General features: G+C 44.9%; 1 long non-coding RNA gene across 1 annotated transcript in view; it reads left to right on the plus strand.

Annotated features, from left to right (window-relative positions):
* LOC101440916 (uncharacterized) overlaps positions 1-14838 on the plus strand; it is a 58024-nt gene that overhangs the window by 38616 nt on the left and 4570 nt on the right. The window lies entirely within an intron of this gene.

The raw sequence follows: 14838 nt of genomic DNA on the forward strand, positions 1-14838 counted from the left end.
AAGAAGTATAAATTTCATTATTCACTGATATGATCCTACACTTAGAAAATCCCCAAAATCCCCAACAAAACTAATAGAACTTATAGACAATATCTGCGATGTGATGGGATACAAATTAATATGCAAAAATCAATAATGTTTCTATGCATTATTCATGAGCAATCTCAGGAGGAAGTCAGAAAAAAATTACATTTACAATAGCAACTGAAAGAACCAAATAGGGAAAAAAAAAAGAAGAGTCAAGTGGTAATAAATGTAGTCAAGGACATAAAGGACCTGTATTCAGAAACCCATAAAACAATGGTAAAAGAAACCAACAACAATCTAAATAAATGGAAGGATATTTATGTACACATGGGTTGGAAGACGAAATATCATTAAGATGTCAATTCTACCCAAACTGATCTACAGATTTAATACCATCCTGATAAAAATTCAAATATCCTTCTTAGTAGAGTTTGAAAAACCAATTATCAAATTTATCTGGAAGAGTCAGGGTCCCTTAATAGCTAAATTTTTTTTAGAAAGAATGAAGTGGGAGGACACTCACTTCCAGCCTTTAAAGCATATTGTCTAGCTACAGGGGTAAAAACAACATGGTACTAGCATACAGATAGAGAGACTGACCAATGGAACCAAATCTAGAGTTCAGAAGAGGCCCTCCCATCTTTGGTTCAGTGATCTTTGACAAGGCTGTCAACCCACTCAGCTGGGTCAGAATAGCCTGTTCAAAAATGGTGCTGGGAGAACTGGACATCCATATCTCAAAGAAAGAAAGAAAGAGGACCCTTATCTCACAGCTTATTTAAATTTATTTAAAGTGGATCAAGGACCTAAATATAAAAACTAGAACCCTAAAACTTTTAGAAGAAAACATAGGGAAACATCTTCAAGATCTTGTGTTTGGCTGTGGTTTCATAGATCTTACTCCCAAAGTAGGAGCAACAAAAGAAAAAATAGAGAAGCAGACTTGGCCCAATGGATAGGGCATCCGTCTTCCACATGGGAGGTCCACAATTCAAACCCTGGGCCTCCTTGACCCGTGTGGAGCTGGCCCAAGCACAGTGCTGATGCATGCAAGGAGTGCCGCACCATGCAGGGGTGTCCCCTGAGTAGGGGAGCCCCACGCGCAAGGAGTGCACCCCATAAGGAGAGCCGCCCAAGGTGACAGAAAGTTCAGCCTGCCCAGGAATGGAGCCGCACACACAGAGAGCTGACACAACAATGATGACACAACAAAAAGAAACTCAGATTCCCATGCCGCTGACAACAACAGAAGCGGACAAAAGAACATGCAGTGAATGAACACAGAGAACATACTACTGGGGTCGTGGGGTGGGGGAGAAGGGCAGAGAAATAAAAAAAAAGAAAAAAGAAAAAATAGATAAATGGAACATCTTTAAAATTATATACTTTTGTTCTTCAAAAGACTTTGGCAAGAAAGTTAAAGGCAGCTAACTCAATGGGGAAAAGTCTTTGGACACCATATATCTGATAAGGGACTGCTGTCCATGTTATATAAAGAGATTCTACATCTTAACGACATGACCAGCCACCCTATTTAAAAATGGGCAAAACATATCAACAGACTTTACCCAAAGTGGAAATACAAAAGACCAAAAGACATATGAAAGGAAGTTCATATAGTTAGTTATTAGGGAAATTCACATCAAAACTACCATGAGATATCATCTCTCACCATACAGAATGGCCACTCTTCCTGGGCAGGCTGAACTTTCTTTCGTGCTCGGCGGTTCTCCTTGTGGGATGCACTCCTTGAGCGTGGGGCTCCCCTACACGGGGACACCCCTGCATGGCACGGCACTCCTTGTGCGCATCACCATCCTTGCGCGCATCAACACTCCTTGTGCACATCAGCACTGCATGTGGGCCAGCTCCACATAGGTCAAGGAGGCCTGGGGTTTGAACCGGGGACCTCCCATGTGGTAGATGGACACCCTGACCACTGGGCCAAGTCCGCTTCCCAAGAATGAATACTCTTAAAAGAACAGAAAATGTCAAGTGCTGGAGAAGATGTGGAGAGGTAGGAACACTCCTTCACTGTTGGTGGGACTGTAAAATGGTGCAACCTCTGTGGAAGATGATCTGATGGTTCCTCAGGAGACTAAATGTAGAACTGCCATATGATACAGCAATCCCGCTACTAGGGATATATATTCAGATAAACTAAAAGCAAGGACATGAACAGCTATTTGCACTCTGATATTCATAGCAGCTTTATTCACAATTGCTAAAAGATGGAAACAACCTAAGTGTTCTGAACTGATGAATGGATGAACAACAAGTGGAATATTCACACAATGGAATATTTCTCAGCTGTAAGAAGAAATCAGCTGGGGAAGCACATGACAACATGGAGGAACCTTGAGGATATTACGTTGAGTGAAATAAGCCAGACACACAAGGATGACTATTGTAAGGTCTCACTAAAATTAACTAAATATAATGACTAGAATAATGGATTTGCCCTGTGAAGTGTAGATTGGTGGGAGATGTAATGTGGGATTAAAAGGGGTGAAGATGTTGGATGTATGTAGATTGTTTAATAAGATCCAACCTAAGTATGTGGTAATGGTTGGACTTGATGGTAACATACTATAGTGAATGTTGCACTGCTGATTTAGGGATGTGATTGTGGCTGAAACCGGTAGTCTAGGAAGATTCATGTTAGTTGGAGGACAGCTGGAAGATAATATGGGGAACATATAACAATGATTTTGGAAGTAGATGAGGGTTGTGGTTAATAATACAAATACAGGAATGTTCATCTACAACAGGGTGTTAAGTATGTGGGGACACATGAGAAAATATAGTTAATACAATTTATGGGATGTAGTTAACAACATTGTAATGTTTTTGTAACAAAAGCAAAGTTGGTACCATATTAATTCTATTAAAAGTAAGAAAAGGAATATGGGATTTGGTTTTGTGAGATATGAAAATGATGAAATAATTTTATTCTTCCTCCTTCTTCAGAATAATACAGAGGCCTTGACTATATCATTTAAGTAATGTGTGTTTATCTGTGTGTCTGTCTGAGCACTAGAGGAACACCTGACCTAGCAGTTGCAGTTAGGTGAGAGAGGGAAGAAGAGATATGATGTGGGTGCATTTTCAGGATTTGGAGTTCTCCTGGGTGGTACTGCAGGGACAGATGCTGGACATTGTGTGTCCTGCCATGGCCCACTGTGTGGACTGCGGGAGAGTGTAGACTACAATGTAGACCACTGTCCATGTGGTTCAGCGGTGCTCCAAAATGTGTTCACCAGGTGCAGTGAATGTGCCACAATGAGGGAAGAGGTGGTTGATGTGGGAGGAGTGGGTTGAGGGGGTGGGGGGTATATGGGGACCTCATATTTTTTTAATGTAACATTTAAAAGAAAATAAAGAAGAAGAAAAAAAGGTTGGAGGGAAAATGTGCCTGAAAAAGAATTTCTAAGGGGTAGTTTTTCCGTGATTTGTTGAGTTGCCTTTTTCTGTTCTTTTATTTTTGTGAATTTGAAATAAAATTGTTAATAAACAAATTTTTAAAAGATGCTGTGAACATTATTGAAAAGTCACCAAAGATTTAGAATACTACACAGACTTAGTTGTTAAAGAAGTGGCAGGTATAAGAAAATGAGCCCAGCTTTGAAAGAAGTTCTACTCTGTGTAAACTGCTATCAAACAGCATCGCATGCTACAGAGTTACCTTTAGTGAAAGAAAGTCAATGAATGTGGCCAACTTCCTTGTTGTCTTACTTGAAGAAATCCTCGCAGCCCCCACCCTTCAGCAGCCTCCACCTGATCAGCAGCCGTCAACACTGAGGCAGGACCCTCCACCAGCAAAAGAAGGCTGAGCGCTCAGGGAGCGGTAGCACTTTTTAGCAATAAAGCATTTTTAATTAAGGTATGCACATTGATGTTTAGACAGAAAGCCATTTATTGCACCCTTGTTAGACTATAGTATAGTGTAAGTATAAGTTCTATATACCCTCAAAACCAAAAAATCTGAGTGTCTCATTTTATTGCAACTTTCTCTTTACTGCCGTGGCCTGGAATTGAAACCCCCCCCTCATCTCCGAGGTGCACCTGTGCTGTCGTACCTGTGGACGGGATAACATTGGGGAAACTTTTCACTACATCCATGGTGTCCTCTTGGCGACCTCCAGGAAAGACCCTCTCTCCAGTGTCAGTAAGGCGTTACCAGGTTTCTTGTGAATAACTCTAACCTGCATATTTTGGGTATTTTCACTAACTTTCCTCTTTGCATTGGATCCCAGGAAACTCAGAGCCAAGTTCAGGGATCCTCTGGAGTTAGAGGGTGAAAGGTTATGGCAATATGTGGCTGCTAAACATATTCCTGTTTCACTTTGTGTTTTTCTGGCTTTACTTTCACTTCAGGCCAATTTAGTCTCTTATTTAATTTTGAAAATCCTGTTCTGTGTGGTTTTTGTTGTTGTTACTTAGAGTCCCTCTGGGATGAGATGGGGTAAAAATAAATAATAACCCCTCACCCTGCCAGTCCTGTCTTGGGGTGGAATCAGGCCAGGGACTTGGAGAGAGGATCGAGAGAGATGGGGTGACAGGCCTTAGAGGGGTGGGGCAGGCCATGGAGCAGGGCTGGGGACTGTTCCCAGAGCACCTGGACCTGGGAAATGCCACATTTTGTAGTTTTCAAAATAAACTTAACATTGGCAAAAAGTATTTAAGTGTAAATTTATAGCCTGAAATTGATAATAAAGGACAAATAGAAACAACTTACACCAATATACTTGATAACTGAGACAAAATGGACAGTTTCCTTTAAAGAGACAAATGATCAAAACTGAATCAAGAATAGGAAATGTGGAATAGCCATGTATCAATTAAAGAAATTAAATTCATAATGAGAAATGATCCCACAAAGGAAACTCCAGGCTCAAATAACTTACTGTTGAATTCTACCATAAGTTTAAGCAAGAATTTATATCATGACTGTGAGAATTCTTAGATAAAATAGAGGAGGAATAGACTTTCCAAGTCATTTTGTGGGGCATTACCAAAATCCGAGAATGGTATCAAAAGAAAACTGGTGGTGGTGAAGTTCATGGGTCAACTGGGCCAGGCTGTGGTGTCCACTTGTTTGGTCAAGCAGGCACTGGCCTGATTGTTACTGTGAGAACATTTCATGGATTTAAGTCATCAGGACATTGATGGCATCTATGGCTGATGACATCTACAATCAGCTGAGGATTTTGCCTTCAACAATGAGAGATGTGTCATCAAGTCATTCAAGGCCTTAAAAGGAGAAGTGATGGTGTCAGAGGCAGAAGAGGGAATCTCCATCTCTACTTCAGCCAGCTTCTCCTGGAAATTCATAGAAAACCTTCACTGGAGCTCCCAGCTCGCAGCCTGCCCTTTGGAATTTGGAATTTGGACTTGCCCATCCCTACAGTCATGTGAGACAACTCTTATAAAAATCCATTTCAATAGAGAACACTTAGTAATACAAACACTTTATAGCAATATCTCTCAGGAGCCCTTTTCAAAAAGAAGCAAATTGAATCAAAATAATTTTAAAATGATAAGACATCATGACCAAGGAAATTTTATCCCTGATGCGAGTAGGGACGAATACATGAAAAGTAATCTAATTTATCATTTAACAGAATAAAGCAGAATAACAATAAGACCAACTCCATGGAGAAAAAGGATTTTAAAGTGAACATTCTTTGATAATAAATTTCTCAGTAAACTAGAAATGTAAGGCAACTTCTCCAAGGTGATAAAGGGCATCTGTGAAAGATCTACAGGTATCAGCATATTTTATCACACAAGCCTAAACACTTTCTAAAATCAAGAACAAGGAAAGGCTGCGCAATTGTGCCACTATTATTATACAATATACTGTCAAGCAAAGGAAATAACAGACATACAGATTATAAAACAGAAGAGAAAGTGTCTCATTTTGCAGATGACAGGAACGTGTAACAGGAAATCCTATAGTAAAAAATGTTCCTAGACTAGTGAGTATAGCAAGATTGCAGGTTTCAAGGACAATATACAAAAGTCACTTTTATTTCTATACACAATGTAAAATTAGGAAAATGAAAATTAGAAGTTCAGTTTACAATAGCATAATAATAAAATGACTATGTATCAATTTACAGAAAATGTGCAAGCCCTCTACACTGAAATCCAAAAGTACTGCAGAAGGAAAGAAGTAAATCCTAAATAAATGTGGAGAAATACCATGTCAAGAAATGGAATATTGATTATTAAGGTATCAGATCTCCCCAAATTGGCTTATTGATTAAATACAATTCCAATCAAAATCATGGCAGGCTTCTAAAAAGAAATTGACAAGCTGATCGTACAATCTGTACAGAAGCACAAAGGACTTTGTATAGCCAAGACGTTTTTTTTTTTAAAATACCTATTTAGACTTAAAAAATAAAATAAAATAACAGGAAAAGGGAGCTCAACAATTTATGGAAGCATTACTCCTAAAAAGTTGTCAAGGAACTTTTATCTCATCAGATTCCAGCTTCTCACTCAGTTGTTCCTCTAGTGTTCAGAAAGATACACAGATGAAACAGATTAGTTAAATGCCTTAAAATGTTTTTAAAAAGAAATGTGGAGGATCCACGGAGCAGATCTGAAAACTTTCCACGAGCTCCAGTAGCAGCTCAGGGCAGTGTAGGCCAATGAACATAATAAAGAGCAGAAATAGAACCACAGGCACAAGCTCCTAATCCAGTGAGGAAAGGACCGTCTGTTCAACAAATGGTGGAAAGTGTCAAATACGGTTTTGACAGAAGGAGCTGGCGGGGGCGAGGCCGAGGGGACCTGGACAGCTAAGGCCCCCGAAGAGAAACGACCCGGGACGCCGGGCTCCTGCGCGCAGCCTGGGGAAGGTCCACCTTGGTGTGGGGGTGGTGGGCAGGTGCCTGGTCGGGGGTCTGGGGAGGCGGGAGGGTCAGCCCTCGGGTTCGTGGAGTGCGTGGGCAGAGCCTGGGCGGGTCTCATCGCCCACCTCCCCGCCGTCCACGAGGGTCTCCAGCCCCCAGGCCGCGTCCTGCCCTCCGCCCTCCAAGTACCTGGTAACACCTGAGTAGTTACCATCCAGGTGAGAATAGAGACCTCCACCCCGCCCTGGCCAGAAGCCCCCTCTGCCTCTCACTGAGAAGACCCCGTCCCTCCCCTCACTGTGTCCACGAGGCTGCCCCTCCCCTCTGGCTCCTTCCCAACCACTGTTGTCCCTTCCATCCCTGAGTCCTCCCTATTTCCTCCCTCTCTTCTCCTCTCAGGAGCCCCCCTTGTTCCTAGGCCAATTCCAGGGGGGCTCATCCTCCCTCTTCCCCCAGATCCTAGAGTTGGGGAATCACAGGTGGATTCCTGGAGGAGGCGCCCTCATGCCTGGAAGCAGCAGCAGGAACAAGCGTCAGGGCCGTGGGCGTCCAAGGACCTCTCCTAGGAGACGGGGGACTGGTGCTGGGGGACCCTAGCTTGTGGTCCACCTTGGACCTGGGAACCAGAGGCAATGGTCTGGAGATCGTGCTGTGCCCTGAGGCCAGAGTCCATGGTCACCCCCAGGGAGGAATCGTCTACGTCAGCGTGGTCACACAGACCCTGCCCTGGATCGTGGGTGCCCCCTGATGTGCAGACACGTGCCCGGATGCTGGGGGCGCAGGGAGACCCCGGGGAGGGCTCCCCTGAGGGCAAAGGGGAGCGCGGGTCTTCTGTCCTCCGCCCGGTGGCCACGCGGGGGCGCCGCCGCGCTCTCTAGGATTCTGACGTGAGGAGGGGTCGGGGTGGAGGGGGGCAGAGCTGGGGGACCTGGGGGTTCAGCACTGATGGGAAAGGGGGTGAAGCTGCCTTCTGAGCATCCCTGGAACCCACTGGAGTCAGACTCCGGGTGGAGCAGGGAGGGGGCGAGGAGGGGCGCTCAGCAGCCCTTGTGCTCCTTGAGGTTTCCATCTCTTCCAGAGCCCCCGCCCAGCCGGCTTGGAGCAGCCCCTGGGGGCACCGGAGAGAAGATACTTTTATCTACTCTGTTCCTTTTCAGTGGGACGTTGCTGTTTTTTTCTCATAAACTTTTAATCTTAGAATACTTTTACATCTACAGAAAAACGGAGAAGGTGTTGAGAGTGCTCAGAGGCAACTCCGTTTCACTCTGTCAAGATCTTAATTCCTGGCTCTTTGCTCCTCCCATGAAGCGATATTGATGCGCTATTAGTAACTAACCTGAAGTCCATGTGGATTTCATTACCTTCACCCCAGGTCCTCTCCCTGTGCAGGATCCCATCCAAGGCACCGCATCACATTTAGTCCCATCAGGTCTCCTTCAGCTCCTCTAGCTATGACTGTTTTTCAGACTTCCCTTGTTTTTGGTAACTGACAGTTTTGAGGCATCTTGGTCAGGGTGTGTAGACTGCCTCTGGATTTGAGTTTGGTTGAAGTTTTTCTCATGGTTAGACCAGGGCTGTGGGATTTTAGGGAAGGGGCCGTGGAGATGCCACTTCTCAACAGCATAAGAAGAGGATGTGGTGTGACCCTGATTCATCTCTGGTGATGTGAGCTGGGTGTCCTGGACAAGGCAGCATTTTCTGGGATTGTCCAGCTGAAGTTACTGTTCACGTCCCCTTCCATTGTCCTCCTTGGAAGGACGTCTTCTGTGCATCCACACTAAGGGGTGGGGATTATGCTCAACTCAGAAAGGGGGGAGCATCTACCTAAATCATGGGGAATTCTGGTTTTAGGAGATTTCTCTATTCTTGCCATCGTTAATTATTTATACAGTCATTTACAGGCTCGTGGATATGAATTTTGTACTTTTGCCTATAATCCAATTCTCTGCTATTTATTTTGTTGCTCAAATGGTTCCAGTTTTGGTCACAGAGTCCTTCCAGGTGGCTCTTGAGTCCTTCTGACATGTCCCCATGGTTTTACATTTTGGGCAATACTCACCTTCATGCACTCCCACATGCTCCAGACTCATACATATTTCCTCCCCCAGCCCTAGATTCAGCCTTTTCTGCAAGGAGCCTTGGTTCAGTTTTTTTGTCTTTATTTATTTTTTTACTATTACATTCAAGAAATATGAGGTCCCCATATACCCCCCACTCCTTCACCCTACTCCTCCCCCCATAGCAACAATCTCCTCCATCATCATGAGACATTCATTGCATTTGGCGAATACATCTCTGAGCAACGCTGCACCTCATGGTCAATGGGTCCACATCATAGCCCACACTCTCCCATGTTCCATGCAGTGGGCCATGGGAGGACATACAATGTCCGGTAACTGTCCCTGCAGCACCACCCAGGACAACTCCAAGTCCTGAAAATGCATCCACATCTCATCTCTTCCTCCCACTCCCCACACCCAGCAGCCACCATCACTTTCTCCACACCAATGCCACATTTTCTTCGATTACTAATTACAATAGTTCATGAATAGAATACCAGTTTTGAGACAATGGTATTAGAAATTGAGGTCTAGGCACTGGGTTTGCTCATTGTTATTGGGGCATCATTGCTCTAGGCCCTCATCAGGGAGAACTAGGAAATGTGTGTGTAGCACTGACTGTAGTTGGCAAAGTTTTTCTTATAACGTAGGGGCTAACAATTCTGAAATCACTGTCCATGTGTATGAGAACTGATAAATAAGTAAATATTAATATATCATAGGTGGAAAGAGCCAAATTTCTCACAGTAGAATTGGAAGTTACAGACTTGCAAAGGGGAAAGCCATAATGAAATACACGATATGGGATTAGAGTTGGAGACATGGAATCAACTCATGATTACCACATTACAACTTAGTATAAATATTAATGTATGTGTGTATATATACATGTATTATAGATGTGTTACATGTGCACTGGTATACACACACATTTCCTCTCCTGTTACTTTTACTGGAACTGTAGTTGGTGCTGGGATTTAATGTATACCCAGGGGACCTGAATCTCTGGACTGACCATGTGATAGCCAGGCCCTGAGCCTCAACAAACTTCAGCTCCTATACTCTGGTTTATTGGACTTACCCCACTCAGCTAACATGGAGGTGAAGAAAGTCAACCACCACACCATGGAGCCAAGAGTGCCTACAACTGAAAGCAGGAGGATTGCATCCAGCATCCATGTGGAATCTAAGCCCCCTCTTGGTATAGATGTGGAGTGGACACAAACATTCCAAGCTCCACAGGATGGAGGAATAGAGTATGGATTAGAGTAGACTTACTGATATTCTATTCATGAACTCTTGTGATTAGTAATCAAAGAAAATGTGGCATTGGTGTGGAGAAAATGGCCATAGTGGCTGCTGGGGGTAGGGAGTGGGAGGAAGAGATGAGATGTGGGGGCGTTTTCAAGAATTGGAGTTGTCCTGGGTGGTGCTGCAGGGACAGTTACCGGACATTGTAAGTCCTCCCATGGCCCACTGTGTGGACTGTGGGAGAGTGTGGGCTATGGTGTGGACCATTGACCATGAGGTGCAGCAGTGCTCAGAGATGTATTCACCAAATGCAATGACTGTCTCACAATGATGGAGGAGGTTGTTGTTATGGGGGGAGGAGTGGGGGTGAGGGGGGTGGGAGGTATATGGGGACCTCATATTTGTTTAACGTAATATTAAAAAAATAAATAAAGACCAAAAAAAAGTTTATTAGAAAAAAACAACATCCCACTGAAAAGGAACAGAGTAGATGAAAAGTATCTTCTCTCCAGTGCTCCCAGGGGCTGCTCCAAGCGGGCTGGGCGGGGGCTCTGGAAGAGATGGAAACCTCAAGGAGCACAAGGGCTGCTGAGCGCCCCTCCTCGCCCCCTCCCTGCGCCCCCCGGAGTCTGACTCTGGTGGGTTCCAGGGATGCTCAGAAGGCAGGTTCAGCCCCTTTCCCATCAGTGCTGAGCCCCCAGTTCCCCCAGCTCTGCCCCACTCAAGCCCGACCCCTCCTCACGTCAGAATCCTAGAGAGCGCGGCGGCGCCCCCGCGTGGCCACCGGGCGGAGGACAGACTCGCGCCCCCCTTTGCCCTCAGGGGAGACCTCCCCGGGGTCTCCCTGCGCCCCCAGCATCCGGGCACGTGTCTGCACATCATGGGGCGCCCCCGATCCAGGGCAGGGTCTGTGCGACCACGCTGACGTAGGCGTTTCCTCTCTGGGGGTGACCGTGGACTCTGGCCTCAGGGCAGAGCACGATCTCCAGACCATTGCCTCTAGTTCCCGGGTCCAAGGTGGACCCCAAACTAGGGTTCCCCAGCACCAGTCCCCCCGTCTCCTAGGAGAGGTCCTTGGATGCGCACGGCCCTGACGCTGGTTCCTGCTGCTGCTTCCAGGGCGCCTCCTCCAGGAATCCATCCGTGATTCCCCAACTCTAGGATCTGGGGGAAGAGGGAGGATGAGCCCCCCTGGCATTGGCCTAGGAATAAGGGGGGCTCCTGAGAAGAGAGGGAGGAAACAGGGAGGAATGGGGGATGGAGGAGAAAACAGTGGATGGGAAGGAGCCAGAGGGGAGGGACAGGGTCTTCTCAGTGAGAGGCAGAGGGGGCTTCTGGGCAGGGCGGGGTGGAGGTCTCTATTCTCACCTGGATTGTAACTACTCAGGTGTTACCCTGTACTTGGTTATAAGTATTAATTGTTTAGTATTTTTCTGTTTCGCAGAAATGGTATAATCCAAACACACCCAGGAATAGAAGGAGAAGTCAGGGTGAGGGACGGGAAGTGGTTGAGGGGTCCCCTCACCAGAGCCTTCCTGAGACTGGGTGGGGAAATCAAGGACCCGAGGGAGGGGCGAGCGCGGCTGTGTGGCTCCTGGAGGCCGAGGCCCCTGGTTCCAGGCGCCCCAGGGTCTCCCCTCTCACCGCTTTCTCCCCAGCCCTGGGCAGCCTGTGGTCAGAGCCCTTGGCCACCTGCAGGCGTTTCTTCAGCTCCTGATCAGCTGAGCTGGTGCGACCCGGGCTGGGTGCGGGGAGGCGGCCTCGCAGCTGGAGGCCCCAGAGATGCGGGTCCTGGAGGGCGGAGGGCAGGACGCGGCCTGGGGACTGGAGACCCTCGTGGTCGGCGGGGAGGTGGGCGGTAAGACCCGCCCAGGCTCTGCCCACGCACCCCACGAACCCGAGGGCTGACCCTCCCGCCTCCCCAGACCCCGGACCAGGCACCTGCCCACCACCCCCACACCAAGGTGGACCTTCCCCCAGGCTGAGCGCAGGAGCCGGGCGTCCCGAGTCGTCTCTCCTTCCGGGGCCTTAGCTGTCCAGGTCCCCTCGGCCTCACCCCCGCCAGCTCCTTGTGTCAAAACCGTATTTGAAACTTTCCACCATTTGTTGAAGAGACTGTCCTTTCCCCACTGGGTTAGGGGAAGCCGTTTTCATGAGCACGTGCACCTGTGGTTCTATTTCTGCTCTTTATTATGTTCATTGGCCTACACTGCCCTGAGCTGCTACTGGAGCTCCTAGAAAGTTTTCAGATCTGCTCCGTGGATCCTCCACATTTCTTCTTAAAAACATTTAAGGCATTTAACTAATCTGTTTCATCTGTGTATCTTTCTGAACACTAGAGGAACAACTGAGTGAGAAGCTGGAATCTGATGAGATAAAAGTGCCTGGACAGAACTTTTTAGGAGCAATGCTTCCATAACTTGTTGAGCTTCCTTTTCCTGTTATTTTATTTTTAAAGTTGAAATAGGTATTTTTTTTAAAAAACATTTTGGCTATTCAAAGTCCTTTGTGCTTCCATATAAATTGTAGTATCAGCTTGTCAATTTCTTTTCAGAAGCCTGCCATGATTTTGATTGGAATTGTATTTAATCAATAAGCCAATTTGGGGAGATCTGATACCTTAATAATCAATATTCCATTTCTTGACATGGTATTTCTCCACATTTATTTACGATTTACTTCTTTCCTTCTGCAGTACTTTTGGATTTCAGTGTAGAGATCTTGCATGCTTTCTGTAAATTGATATAGTCATTTTATTATTATGCTATTGTAAATTGAACTTCTAATTTTCATTTTCCTAATTTCACTTTGTGTGTAGAAATAAAAGTGACTTTTGTATATTGTCCTTGAAACCTTCAATCTTGCTATGCTCACTAATCTAGGAACATTTTTTCCTAAAGGATTTGCTGTCACACAATCCTGTCACCTGCAAAATGAGACACTTTCTCTTCTGTTTTATAAACTGTATATCTGTTATTTCCTTTGCTTGACAGTATATTGTGTAGTAATAGTGGCACGATTGCACAGTCTTTCCTTGTTCTTGATCTTAGAAAGTGTTTAGGCTTGTGTGATAAAATATGCTGATACCTGTAGATTTTTCACAGATGCCCTTTATCACCTTGGAGAAGTTGCCTTATATTCCTAGTGTACTGAGAAATTTATTATCAAAGAATGTTCACTTTTAAAATGCTTTTTCTACATGGAGTTGGTCTTATTGTTATTGTACTTTATTCTGTTAAATGATAAATTAGATTACTTTTCATGTATTCGTCCCTACTTGCATCAGGGATAAAACTTCCTTGGTCATGATGTCTTATCATTTTAAAGTTATTTTGGATTCAATTTGCTTCTTTTTGAAAAGGGCTCCTGAGAGATATTGCTATAAAGTGTTTGTATTACTAAGTGTTCTCTATGGAAATGGATTTTTATAGAAGTTGTCTCACGTGACTGTAGGGATGGGCAAGTCCAAATGCCAAATTCCAAAGGGCAGGCTGCAAACTGGGAGCTCCAGTGAAGGTTTTCCGTGAATTTCCCAGGAGAAGCTGGCAGAATTAGAGATGGAAATTCCCTCTTCTGCCTGCTGACACCATCACTTCTCCTTTTAAGGCCTTGAATGATTTGATGAGACGTCTGTCATTGTTGAAGGCAAAATCCTCAGCTGATTGTAGATGTCAGCAGCCACAGATGCCATCAATGTACTGATGACTTAAATCCATGAAATGTCCTCACAGTAACAATCAGGCCAGTGCCTGCTTGACCAAACAAGTGGACACCACAGCCTGGCCCAGTTGACCCATGAACTTCACCACCACAATCTTCTTTTGATACCATTCTCAGATTTTGGTAATGCCCCACAAAATGATTTGGAAAGTCTTTTTCTCCTTCTCTATTTCATCTAAGAATTATCACAGTAGTAATATAAATTCTTGCTTAAATGTATGGTAGAATTCAACAGTAATTCACTTGAGCCTGCAGTTTCCTTTGTGGGATCATTTCTGATTATGAATTTAATTTCTTTAATTGATACATGGCTATTCCACATTTCCTATTTTTGATTCAGTTTTGATCGTTTGTCTCTTTAAAGGAAATTGTCCATTTTGTCTCAGTTATCAAGTATATTGGTGTAAGTTGTTTCTATTTGTCCTTTATTATCAATTTCAGGCTATAAATTTACATTTAAATACTTTTTGCCAATGTTAAGTTTATTTTGAAAACTACAAAATGTGGCATATCCCAGGTCCAAGTGCTTTGGGAACAGTCCCCAGCCCTGCATCATGGCCTGCCCCACCCCTCTAAGGCCTGTCACCCCACTCTCTCTCCAGCCTCTCCCCAAGACCCTGGCCTGATTCCACCCCAAGACAGGACTGGCAGGGTGAGGGGTTATTATTTATTTTTACCCTATCTCATCCCAGAGGGACTCTAAGTAACAACAACAAAAACCACACAGAACAAGAGTTTCAAAATTAAGTAAGAGTCTAAATTGGCCTGAAGTGAAAGTAAAGCCAGAAAAACACAAAGTGAAACAGGAATATGTTTAGCAGCCACATATTGCCATAACCTTTCACCCTCTAACTCCAGAGGATCCCTGAACTTGGCTCTGAGTTTCCTGGGATCCAATGCAAAGAGGAAAGTTA

This window comes from Dasypus novemcinctus, chromosome 22 (assembly GCF_030445035.2).
Source record: "Dasypus novemcinctus isolate mDasNov1 chromosome 22, mDasNov1.1.hap2, whole genome shotgun sequence".
NCBI lineage: Eukaryota > Metazoa > Chordata > Mammalia > Cingulata > Dasypodidae > Dasypus > Dasypus novemcinctus.